Source organism: Orycteropus afer, unplaced genomic scaffold, assembly GCF_000298275.1.
Source record: "Orycteropus afer afer isolate SDZICR_OR568_19922 unplaced genomic scaffold, OryAfe1.0 scaffold00123, whole genome shotgun sequence".
NCBI lineage: Eukaryota > Metazoa > Chordata > Mammalia > Tubulidentata > Orycteropodidae > Orycteropus > Orycteropus afer.
In genome coordinates, this window is record NW_006921710.1 from 3,612,724 (window position 1) to 3,624,962 (window position 12,239).

Genomic DNA, 12,239 nt, shown 5'->3' on the forward strand with positions numbered 1-12,239 from the left:
GCTTGTGGGAGAAACCCCGTCTGCTGCCCCCCTCCTAAAACTGGCTGGTTGGGTGAGGCTGGGGGCCAAGGCCTCATGAGTAACGGGAACTGCTGGCTCCTTGCCCCTATTTGCCTCCTGGAGAGTCCAAAGCAGGGAGAGGCCAGAAGCCAGCCAAGGACACCCAGCTGTCCTGTTACCACTGGGAGCAAGCTCGGTTCCAGGGAGCTGAGGGTCTGGCTTGTCTTTGTATCTAAAACCAAAAAGCCAAACCATTGCTGTCAAGTCAGTCCTGACACATGGCAACTCCAGGAATTATAGAACAGAAATGTTCTGTAGGGTTTTCTCGCCTGTAATCTTTATAGAAGCAGATCACCAGGTCTTTCTTCTGTGGAGCCACTGGGTGGGTTCAAACTGCCAACCTTGTGAGGTAGGCAGGCACTCACACACAGTATGTGCCACTCAGGCTCCTTTGTCTTTTCATCAAGAAGTTGGTATATCCTCACATGAGGGCTTAGTGCAGAGGCCTGGTGGAAAATGACAGACTCTGGGAAGTGCCGGTTCTAGATGACCTGAAAGTGAGGACACCAAACTAAAGGTCATGGCAGTGGTTCGGCTGAGTGTCAATAGGTCTGTCCTCCAATCCCAACTCTACCATGTATAGGCATATCTTAGAGATATTGCAGATTTGGTTCCAGACCAAAAAGTAAACATTAAAGTGACTCACATGAAATTTTTGGTTTCCCGTGCATATAAAAATTAAGTTTACACAATACTGTTGTCTATTAAGTGTGCAATTAAAAAACCAAAACACTGCATTCAAGTTGATTTTGACTCATAGCAACCCCTCATAGGGTTTCCAAGGCTGTAAATCTGTACAGAAGCAAACTGCCTTATCTTTCTCCTGCAGAGTGGTTGGTGGGGTTCGAACTGCCTACCTTTTGGTTAGCAGCCCAATGCCTTAACCACAGGGCCACCAGAGCTCCTTAAGTGTACAATAGCATTAGGAGAAAGTTTCAAGTATTGTGAGAATTACCAAATTGTGACACAGAGACACGAAGTGAGCACGTGCTGCTAGAAAATTGGTGCTGATAGACTTGCTCCACGCAAGCTTGCACAAACCTTCAATGTGTAAAACACCCAGTATCTTCAAAGTGCAATAAAGTGAGGTATAATAATACGAGGTATGCCCACATTTGCTGTGTCACCCCAGGCAAGTTGCTGAACCTCTATGGGACTCAGTTTCCTCATCTGAAATAGAACTAATGACATTTTGGGCAGAAGAGGACAAGGTACAAGTGTAGTGGTGGTGGTGTCACAGCCAGGAGGGACTGAGAGCCACTGTGAGCCAAAGTAATGGTAGCAGCCCCAGCAGCTGTGCACCCAGAGCCCTTCCCAAGAGCCCTGCACCAGCCAAGCGCTCAGTGTTCTTTCTGTCACTAAGCCTACAGTGCTCCATGAGATATGTCCTATGCTCAACCATTTTACAGCTGCAGGTAGGCCCAGGAAGGGCTCTGGGACCCTGCCAGGCCTGCAGCCCTAGGCCCTGGGGGCTCCTTTCTCAAGCACACCCCCTCCCACTCCCAGCCCAGGAAGCTCAACTCCTTCTCTGCCATAGTTCAAACCTGATTGGCCGTGGGCACAAATGGGGCTCTAGGGTTTGGGGTGTCTTAGGTCCAATTGCCCCCAGAGCCCAGTAGATTATGAACAAGAACCCCTTCCCTGGGCCCAGCCCCTGCCTTGTCCCAGTCCATCTAACTTACCCAATCTGCCTCTGAGCTTCTTCTCCCTCCAGACACAGGACCTCTACTAATGGGTCCCCCATAGACCTCCTTTCCCCATGCACCTGCACCTGGGAGAGCCCAGGGACGACTGGCAGCCGCCCAGATCTGTTCTTAGAAGCTGGTTCTCCTGCCCCCCTGCCTCTGACCATATAAGTCTGACCCAAGCCTGGAAAAACCCCTTACAGGTGGCAGGATTGACCAAGTCCTTCCCTTCTGGGTCTCAGTATCCTGGCCTGTAAAACGCAGGATAATAATACTAGCACTGATCTCAAGGGGGCGCTGCTGTAAGGAGTAAAAGAGCACATAGTAAGTGTTGGACATTATCTATTACACCCACTCCTCGCTTATCGACAGGTTAGTTTCCAAAGACCAAGTGTTATGTGAAAATCAACATTGTGTGAAATGGAGGATGACCACATCCCCTCACCCCCTCACCTGAACAGTGAGCATCCCGCTGGGCCCCTGCTGAGCCCACCTCGCACTGCTACCTCCCCTATATTGCCTCAGGAGAGCTCGACCCCCACCACCACCTACAGGGGAGGACCACCCAGGCTTCCAGATCTGGGATGGCCCAAGCACCAAGCCCTCCCCATCCTGGGATCCTCTCCCTCTCCTGACTTGACCATATTTTCAGGTTGGGTGACCATGGCACATCCCCTCAATGATTCCAAAATGCCCTTGGTGGCTTTGTCAGGGGCAGGGAGCTCCTGTCCACAGGCAGGAGGGCCCGGATGCCAATCTGCAGGAGGGTGCAAGCTGCCTGGCTCTCACTGGGTGGCCCATGTCCCCATAAGCATTGACAATCCAGAGCTGTCTCCAAAGCTGTGATGGCCAGGCCCGGCCTTTGTCCTTGATCTTAAACTGTAGCTGCCACTGGCCACTCACCTGCTGACCACACCCCTGCCCAGGCACCCTGTCCTGCCTGTGCCTGCCCAGGAGTGAATTGAGGAAGCATAAGGGATTGTACAAGAGCCAGTCAGCTGACATGGGGTCCTGCTTCCTCCTGGCCCCAAGGGCAGCCTACTTTCAAGATACCAGCCGCCTCTGCTCCAGCCTCAGCCCCCTGTGGGTGCCTAGGACTAGCCAGGCAGTGCCTCTCTCTGCCAGCCCAACCCAGCCCCACTCCTCCATTCTGACCACACCCCTCTCTCCTCCCAAGTGATAAAATACTTTGCAATAGAACTTCCTTTCTACATGCACATGGGGTCCACTGGTCAGGGACCCCAGCATTCATTACACCACACGTGTCATAAATGCAAAATGTCAGATAACAAGAGAGTCAATAAGTGAGGAGTAGAGGTATATTATTAGGGAGTTCTGGTGGCACAGTACCTAAGGCATTTGACTGCTAACCAGAAGGTTGGCAGTTCAAACCCACCATCTGCTCAATGGAAGGAAGATGAGGCAATCTACTTCCATAAAGATTTACCACCTTGGTCTCTGAGTTGGAATCAACTCAATGACAGTGAATTTGGTTTTAGAGTTTTGAGGTCTATTATCATCATGCTTGTTATTGCTACTCTTAGGTTGACATTGATAACAGTTGAATGGATAAAGTTACAGAAAAGAGCCATCCTGCTGGACTTCCCAAGAAGCACAGAAAGGCAGGTCTCAGGGCTATGGACTCAGAGTGCCCTGGCCTACACTGGCTCAATTCCTGAAGGTGGCCTCACGTCCCTTCTTTCTGTATGGATTCATCCCCTTGAAAAAGCTGATATTTTGCTGTCAGAGGTCCCTTCCATTAACTCCATTGGCATTTCTCCCTTCCCCCACTTTATGTTTCCTGTGTTACCTCTGTACCTTTGCCTCTGCCATTCCCTGCCTGGCATGCCCTTCCCACTCCTCTTCATCTATCTAGATCTTGCCATCCTTTGAGGCCAGCTTGGGGCTGTTCTCATCCAGGAGGACCCTGGTGACTACAGGTGGGGAGGTCTGCTCAGCCCCACCCCACATTGGATCACTGGGTTGGCACTGTCCATCTGTGACAGGTGCCCATGATCTTTCTAGGTGTGTATCCAACTTCTTGAATTGGCTGCAAGTTCTTCAAAGGTTGTGGTCACAGTGTAGCATTGTGACCACCCAGCACACACAGGTCAGGCCCTCAATAGTCCCTGTGGAAACTGGTGAAGGACTCTGGTTAGCTCTAGACTGCTACCTAGATATCACATAGAAAACATCAAGTGTTGGGTTATTTGAGCTGATACATCCACTCCGTGGATGACAGGTCTGTATTTGTTATTTTGGACATTAGACAATTTGATCTAAGATTTGCTTTCATTTTAACATTTCAATGTGGTAGCAAGGTTGTGGGGAGGGTCTGCCAAACCATCACTTGCCTGTAATTGGGGGGTCCACACTTTTACCAGAAGAACCTATCAGAACATGCATCCAATACCAAGCAGGGGAACTTGGCTTAGTAGACCTAGCTCTGAATCTGGAACATGGGTCCCTAACCACTGTCCCACACTGCCTTTCCACTTTTTGTGTTGTTGTTAATCTCTTCCCATGTATCAGGAGGAATTCCAGAGTCTTCACTCCATACCCTGCCAGAACAAGGCATGATGCTGAGTGCCCAACATGGCCACGGAAGGTATCATCTTTGGTGTGATATTACTTTTACGTGTCAACTTGGCTAGCCTATGGCGCCCAGTTGTTGGGTCAAATGCTAGCTTAGATATTGCTGTGAAGTATGTACCTGTGATTAACATATACAATGAGTCAACTTTAAGTAATGCAGATTACCCTCCATAATGTGGATGGACCTCATCCAATCAGTTGAAGGCCTGAAGAGCCAAAACAGATTTCCCAATGGGAGAAGGATTCTACCTCAAGACAGTAACATAGACACTCTGACAGAGTTTCCAGCCTGCTGCCTTACCTATGGACTGTGGACTTGCCAGCTCCCACTATCTTGTGAGGCAATTCCTTAAAATCAGTCTCTCTATAGATACAAATAATTTATCTCCTTTTTGTCTGCTTCTCTGCAGAACCTAGTACATTTGGCCTTACCCTTTTCAGTGGCTGCTTCAACCCCAAAGTGCAAGTTACATTAGGCCCTGCAGCTCTGTCTTGCTGGTGATGTTGGTCTGATGATTCTTTTCACAAAACCAACCTGTTTTTGCAGGCGGCGGCTCATTCTGATGTGGGCTGTTTAATCTGATCGATCTGCATGATTTCCAGGTCTTACAAGAAAGGGCCTTTGGCCAAGAGCAATGTCTCTCGCTGGTACTTCCACTCTTGGTTCCACGCTGCCTTTTATTTTTCTCCAAAATAATCTGCTTCCCTAACAAGGCCTTGAAAGCAAAGACCAACACCTCCTCTGACCTCTCCACCCCTCAGATGCCAAGCAGATGGCAGAATAAATGGATATTCAGCAAACACTGGACTAATTAACTAGAGGGGGAAGAGAAGGCTCCCCTGAGATCCCAAGTTCCAGGACAGAAGGGGCCCTTGAGGAGGAACTATGATGAGTCGTACCGACTGCCAACAGGGGCTACTCATCTCCCCACCCGCTCCCTGCACAGCCTTCTGCCTGGTGAGGAGCAGCTATCTGGGGCTGTGTTACCTGGCACATCACAGGTGCAAAAGCCACATTGGGGTTCAATGGATGAGCCTGAATCTCTCGGCAAATGGAGGCAGGACTGAGGATGTCTTGTAGTAAAAATATCTCACTACAGGTTCTCAAGGAGCTCTGGTAGCATAGTGCCTAAGGCACTTGACTGCTAACCAGAAGGCTGGTGGTTCAAACCCACCAGCCACTCCTCGGAAGGAAGGTTGGGCAATCCTACTTCCGTAGTGATACTGCCTCGGAAACCCAAGGAGGGGTCGCTATGAGTTGGGGCCGACTCGACGGCAAATAACAACAACAACAGGTTCTCAAAGTGAGGTCTCCAGACCAGCAGCATCAGCATCTCCTAGGAACCTAGTACAGCTGGAAACTCCAGGGGGCGGGGCCCAGCAATCTGGATCTTAACAAGCCCTCCAGGTGATTCTGACACTAGCTCATCTTTGAAACCCACTGCTCTAGGCCAACTGTTTTCAAACTTTTTTAAAGTAGCAGAAATCCTTTTTAAAAGGATTATGCAAATGCCAAGAGATGAAACAGGAGTAGAAATGCTGTGGTTCGAACATGGGGTCTCCCGTCCCGCCCCCCACCATGGCCCTGCTAACCCTTGGGCTTTGGGAAACACTGTTAGAAGGCTTCTGACTTATGCCCAAAGTCGTTCTTGGCACATACGTTCAGAAACTGGGCAGACAACACCCAAAGCAAGAGAGAGGGTGTCACAGGAGGACGAAGAAACCTAAAAGGAAACAATAAGAACGGAAGCAGACAAAGCACCAGGCCCACACAGGGAGGCAAGGACAAGTCCAGGAAGCGTGTTTAATTGGCGTGACACGGATGACATAGAACAGGAGCACAGGAGGGGGCCTGGGCATGCCACGTGGCCCCTGCCCACCCGTGGCCTCACCCCTGCCCTCAGCCCATGCTAGCAGGGTGAGGGCCTGCCCCTTCCCCAGACACACACCAGCAGGTTCAGACAGGACAGCACCTCAAAGGGGGGTGGGGAAAGCAGGCAGGAGAGAAAACACAGTGGGAAACATTGGTTGGTTTTGTTTTTTGCAAGAGTTGCCCAAATTCCTTTTCAAAGTTGCAGGCTCTGCTTGGGCCACAGCATCATTCACTACTTGGATCGGTCCTCACAATGCCCCTGTCAGGTGGGCAGGGCAGAGATTCTCGCTCTCATCTGGTGGATGGAGAAACCGAGACCCAATGAGTGGAAGTGGCGTGCCCAAGGTCCCAGAGAAAGCAGGTCACTGGGTCAGACCAGGACCAAAGTGGCCTTCCCGAGGCCATGGGCCACTGCAAAGACGCAAAGACATACACAGGCTGAAGGGGGGGATTCTACATTGATCCCACTCCTGGAGAGTAGACAGAGCCTGAGTCTAGGTTCCAAGATGTCAAGACAGAAGATGGGACCAGCTGTTTATTCAATAAAAGCCTTTTATTCATTCAAAAATCAACCATCGCGTTTGTTCCGCAGGTATTTTTAAAAAGAGGGGCAAGGCTTTCCATCACGGTGCCCTTATGCTAATGAACTTTCTATACCTGGGGGAGACCCAGAAGAGAGGCATCTGGGAGATACACTGCCAATAAAATGGGGCTGGAGGCCCAGGATCTTCATAAAATCACAGCCTCCTCCCCATCTTCCATCTCCCTTGTGAACTTGACAGGGTTGGAGCTCCCAGAGCCCGTTGCTGCTCTCAACCACCAGGGGGCGCTGCTATGTTTCCTTGGATCTCTTGGGAACAGGGTAGCTTTCTGCTTGGTGGTCCACAGACAGACTGCCTCTTCCCCATGGCCACCAGGCACACCAGCCCGCCACCTCATCCCAGGAGAGACAATGTCCCCAAAAGCCCAGATGCGCCTGTCGTCTGGGAAGTTGGCTGTCAAACTTAAAAGCATTTCAGAGGAAGAGATGTCAGTACAAAGGATGACACATACATTTGCCTTCATGTTATTTTAAACTTTGCCTGGTTAAATATTTAATCACTGGGAAATGATGACATTCTCCTCTAAGTCACCATCAACACAAAGTGGGGATCAGATGGTGCAAGGAAGAGGCCAGAACAGCTGCAAACTGGCTGCTGAGGCTGGTCCCTACTCCTCACCTGGGCCCAGGTGATGCAGATCAGCAGAGGGAATAAGAGCCTGGCTTCTGGTCTGGAATCTCAAAAGAGCAGCATCTGAAGGGGCTGGCTGGGCCTTGCATGGAAAACAGCATTGGGGAGAGGTACGCAGGTTGCTCAGGAAGTCTCACGTGGCATTCCAAGGGTACCCCAGCTCAAGGCCTAGTAAGAGAAGGGGACAGAAGTCTGTCCTTATCTACGACCTGGATTCAAAATGACCAGCGTCCGGCACCCTACCAGAAAGAATGGTGGCCCTTCCAAAGCTTTGGGCCATCTCGGAGCATGAGTCAAAAGTGTGCCCAAAGCCTAGGGCCCACTGGTACCCTGGTCTGTGGTCCCCAAGGATACCATCTGCTAAGGCCAAAAGCCACACCTGTGGCTTGGAACTAAAAAGCCAAAGGGCAGGAATGATGGGAGGGTGCTCAACAGCTGGCTGGGAATGGAAAGCCTCCGCTGGAAGCACCTACATTCTGCAACCTGGAAAAGCCTCAGCCACTAGCCCCTTTCTCATCACCATACAAACAGCATCACCCCATTTGACCAGAGCAGCAGATTGAGGTTCTAGATGAAGACAAGTCATTTGGCTTGGGGAAAAGTCTAGACTCTCCAATCCCAAGTCACTAAGTTCATCCCCTGCCCTTGGGTCCCAGGTCAGGGCCAAGCCAAGAAAACATAACCATTGGTAGGTGTCCCAGGTCTCCAATGCCAGTGGTCAAAGCAGGAAACTGACCAGTGAAGGCTTCAAAGAATCCAGCCTGGAGCTATAGCTCCCTGTCCCTGTAGGGTCTGGGAGCTTACAGATGGGGCCAAGTGGCCTGGTAATGCAACAGGGGAGATTTCTGGAGTTGGCTGAGAATTTTCAGCACACAGCAATAGACATGCAAGCCCCACATGGGTTAAAGCCACTCCTTTTAGCAGAGGGCTTCCTCTGGTGTTTGCTGAGGGTTAATTAGCAGGAAACATTCTAGCCTCCTGGGAAAAGTGCAAAGTGGAGACCAAAGACAACCCAAAGTAGGAACCGAGGGCCAACGTTTCCCCTCTCAGGGCTGGAATAAGCAGAGAATGACAAGCTGCTGACTTTGCAAAGAAAAAACAAGAATTTTAAACCCAGGCCTGACCCTGGACAGTCTAGGAGGTTGCTCCTCACCCTAGAAGCCATCCCTTGGCAAGGACTAGTTCTATGCTGAAAATATAAGTGACTTGTCCCCAGAAGAGTCCAAGAGGACCAAGAAGCATTGCAAGGAGGGATAGTGCACCATCTGACACATTGTGATGACTGGGCCAGACCTCCCACTCACCAGCAACCAGTGACCGCCATTTCTCTGAAGGTTTACCAAGATGCAGAAACAGGAGCTGTGCTATGGATCACACCATCCCCATGTCTACTACAGCCTTGCAAACATAACCACAGACCATAGAATCCCAAAGTTCAGGAAACTGAATTCCAGGCTCTGAGAATTAGAATACAAGGTCAGCATGGAAAGGGGCTTTAAGAAAAACCTGCCCAGGTTTCCTGGTTCTACACATGGGGCAAATGAGGTCCAGAGAGGGCATGTTCCTGGTGACAGAGTGAGGGGCCAGACCTTGGAGCTTCTGAGCTCTAGCCAAGGGGCATCTAACGTTCCACTCCTGGTGGCTGCTCTCGGGCTGCCCCTGTTTCAGTGGCAAGCAGAGCTAGAAGCCTCCTGTAAAGCTGTGTTTTGACCATAATGCAAAGGAGCAAGGCATACCTGAACAGCATGGCCTGCGGTCCCACCCTCTCTGCTGCCCACTGACACTGAGAGAGGGATAGGGAAGAATGACTCCACGTGGTCCACCGGGAAAAGCAGACAGGAAGGGAGGAACACACAGTGGGAGAGAGCTCAAGGACCATTCCGACCCCCGCCCCCAGGAGGCGGAGGGGACCCTTATTTACAAAGCCCTCCCCTCCTTGCCCTTGGCCTGTGTGCCCTGCCCCCTTTCTTGGCTCCCAATGTTGAAACAAGTCTCTCCCTTTTTCCAGCCTACTGGAAACACCAAAGAAAGAGCTGAAAGATGGCCCTGATCATCCTCAGAAAGGATGCTAGGGGCCCAGAGGAGGACACGGGAGGCACAGGGGCATGACTAGGAAAGCAGAGAAAAGAGGGGTTTGAGAAGGAGGCATTCAGGCTGGAGGGAGCAGTGCATTAGCCATTTAAGAATTTCCACCTTTCCCCTCTCCACGCATCAAAGCACAGTATCTGGAAAAAAAAGAAAAAAAATTTTTTTTTTGGCTTCTTGGCCGTCGTAGGCCACCATCCTCCCGAGAGAGTGTGGGCAGGTGAGTGGGGACGTGCACATGTAAACGGTAGGCCCGGCATCTCTTGGAGTTTTGGACCCACGAGGCAGCAGCAACATTAACAACCAATAAATAAAAGATATCAATTATATATGTATAAAAAAAAAAAACCTTACTTTTACCACGAAAAGCACAATACTGTTTTCACAAAAATAATCATAATAATTAATCATCCAAGCCACGCAGGTGGTTTTGCTGCTAAAGGATGAGACAACAAATAACGTTAATCAGGTGCCCCCCAGCTCTCCTGAGCCCACCCAAGGTAGAGGCCAGGACTTTGCGGAGAACAAGGCGGGAGGAGGCAGAGTTCTCTGAAGTCCCCAAAGCCTTCTCCCCATCTGTCAGTCTGTATCTTCTAGGACAGAAGGTAGTTGTTTTGTTTTTCTTGTTAAATGTCTGTTTGAAATAAAAAAAAGGAAAAAGAAAAGCACACGCGCAAGAGAGCAGGAAGAACCGAGAGACTGCTGGGAGGCAGCCGAGTCCTTGGTTTTGCAGAGGGCTGTTTTGTCTCGTTGTTTTTGTTTTTGTTTTTTTTTTATCCCGGACAAGCAGAGGTTGTTGGCAAGTGGAACCAGTGACTTCAGGCGGCGGATAGGTGCAGGGCAGGGAGCAGGAGAGCCGGGGCCTCACGGTTCAAGTGTAGCCCTGCAGAGTGTGGATGCGGAGAAAGGCAGGGTGGACACAGGAGGGTGAGGTCGGGGCTGAGGTGGCCTCATGGCACAGGAGGAGGCAAGTGGTTCCCAGGCATCTGGAAGACATAAGGAAGTGAGGCGGGTTAAGAGCTGGCTGCCAGGAGCTCAAGAGCCAGTGCGGGATGCAAACAGTTAGCATGGCTGGCCGTTAACTGAAAGGCTGGAGGTTCAAGTCCACTCAGAGGCATCTGGGAAGAAAGGCCTGATGACCTACTTCTGAAAAATCAGCCCTGGAGCACAGGTCTGCTCTGACCCACGTGGGGTCGCCATGGGTCGGAACTAGCTCCATGGCAGCTGGTGTTTTGGCCAGAAGCTCACTCACAGAGCTGGTGGGAGGGTCACCAACAAGGTGGCATATAATTATCAAAGCCTTTGATAATTAATATTTACCTTTATGCAATAAGTCAGATGTGTTCACTACATTATCAACTATAACAGCACAAAAAGGTAGATGGGGGCAACCTAAATGTCAAATATCAGGGGAGTGGTTGAATAAATTAGGACACACCCACAGAATAAAATAGTTTGCAACCACTGAAGATAATGCATGTTTCTGCTGGAGGTGATGAAAAACTTTTGGGACTAGACAGTGGTGATGGTTGCACAAATGGTAAAAGTATTAATGACACAGAACTGTACCCATGAAAAAATGGCTAACGTGGCAAATTTTATGTTATATATGTGTTGTTGTTGTTGTGTGCATCAAGTTGATTCCGACTCATAGCGACCCCACAGGACAGAGTAGAATTGCCCCATAGGGTTTCCTACACTGAAATCCTTACAGGACCAGATCACCACGTCTTTCCTCCCGAGAAGGGGCTGATGGGTTCAAGTCGCCAACCTTTCAGTCAGCAGCCTACTGCCAACCACTGCACTGCACCACCAGAGCTCCTTTCTTTTATATATAACAACAACAACAAAATAATAAAGAAAAATAAATAAATAAAAATAATGCATGAACAACAAAAGAGTGAACTCTAATATAAACTATGGACTTAGTTAATCATGATATATCAATATTATTTCATCAACTATAATAAACGTATCACATGAAAGCAAGAGCTTAGTAACAGGAGACATTGTGAGTGGGGGATGGGGCATGTGAAACCCTCTGTTCCATCTGCTCAGTTTTCTGTAAACTTAAACTTGCTCTAAAATAAGTCTACTAGGGACTTCCGGTAAGATGGAGGAATAGGCAGACAAGCGACACAGACCCTCCTCAACAAAGAAATGAGAAACCAATTAACAGGGACACAGAAGATAATCCTGGAGCCCTGAGCTTTGAAAGGAACTATACAGAAGTGGATTAGGCACCAACTACTGGAAAAACCTGAATGAAAACAGCGAGTACAGAGACGGTCAGAGTGCAGACTGTCAGCTACTCTGACGGGACCAACAGCCTGAATATTTCCAAGTGGGGTTGGGACCTGAGAATTGATCTGGTCACCAAGGACTGCAGGGATGACTGTGCTGGTGGCCTATGACTAGGAAGGGGAACAGCAAGGAGGGAGACAACCTGAGCTGTTGACTTTCCGCTGTCCGGAGGGCACAGCCATTTGGATTGTTTATAAGCCGGCCATTTTGGATATTTAAAGTGACTGAGGGTGCAGCCATTTTGAATGTTTACAAGCCAGCCATTTTGGATATTTAAAGTGACCGAGGATACAGCAATTTTGAATGTTTCCAAGTGGCAACCATTTTGGGTTTTAAAGTGACAGCATTCTCATTTGGATTCCAAGGACCTAAGAATAGGCTCTGTTTGCTTATTCTGTTTGCCTA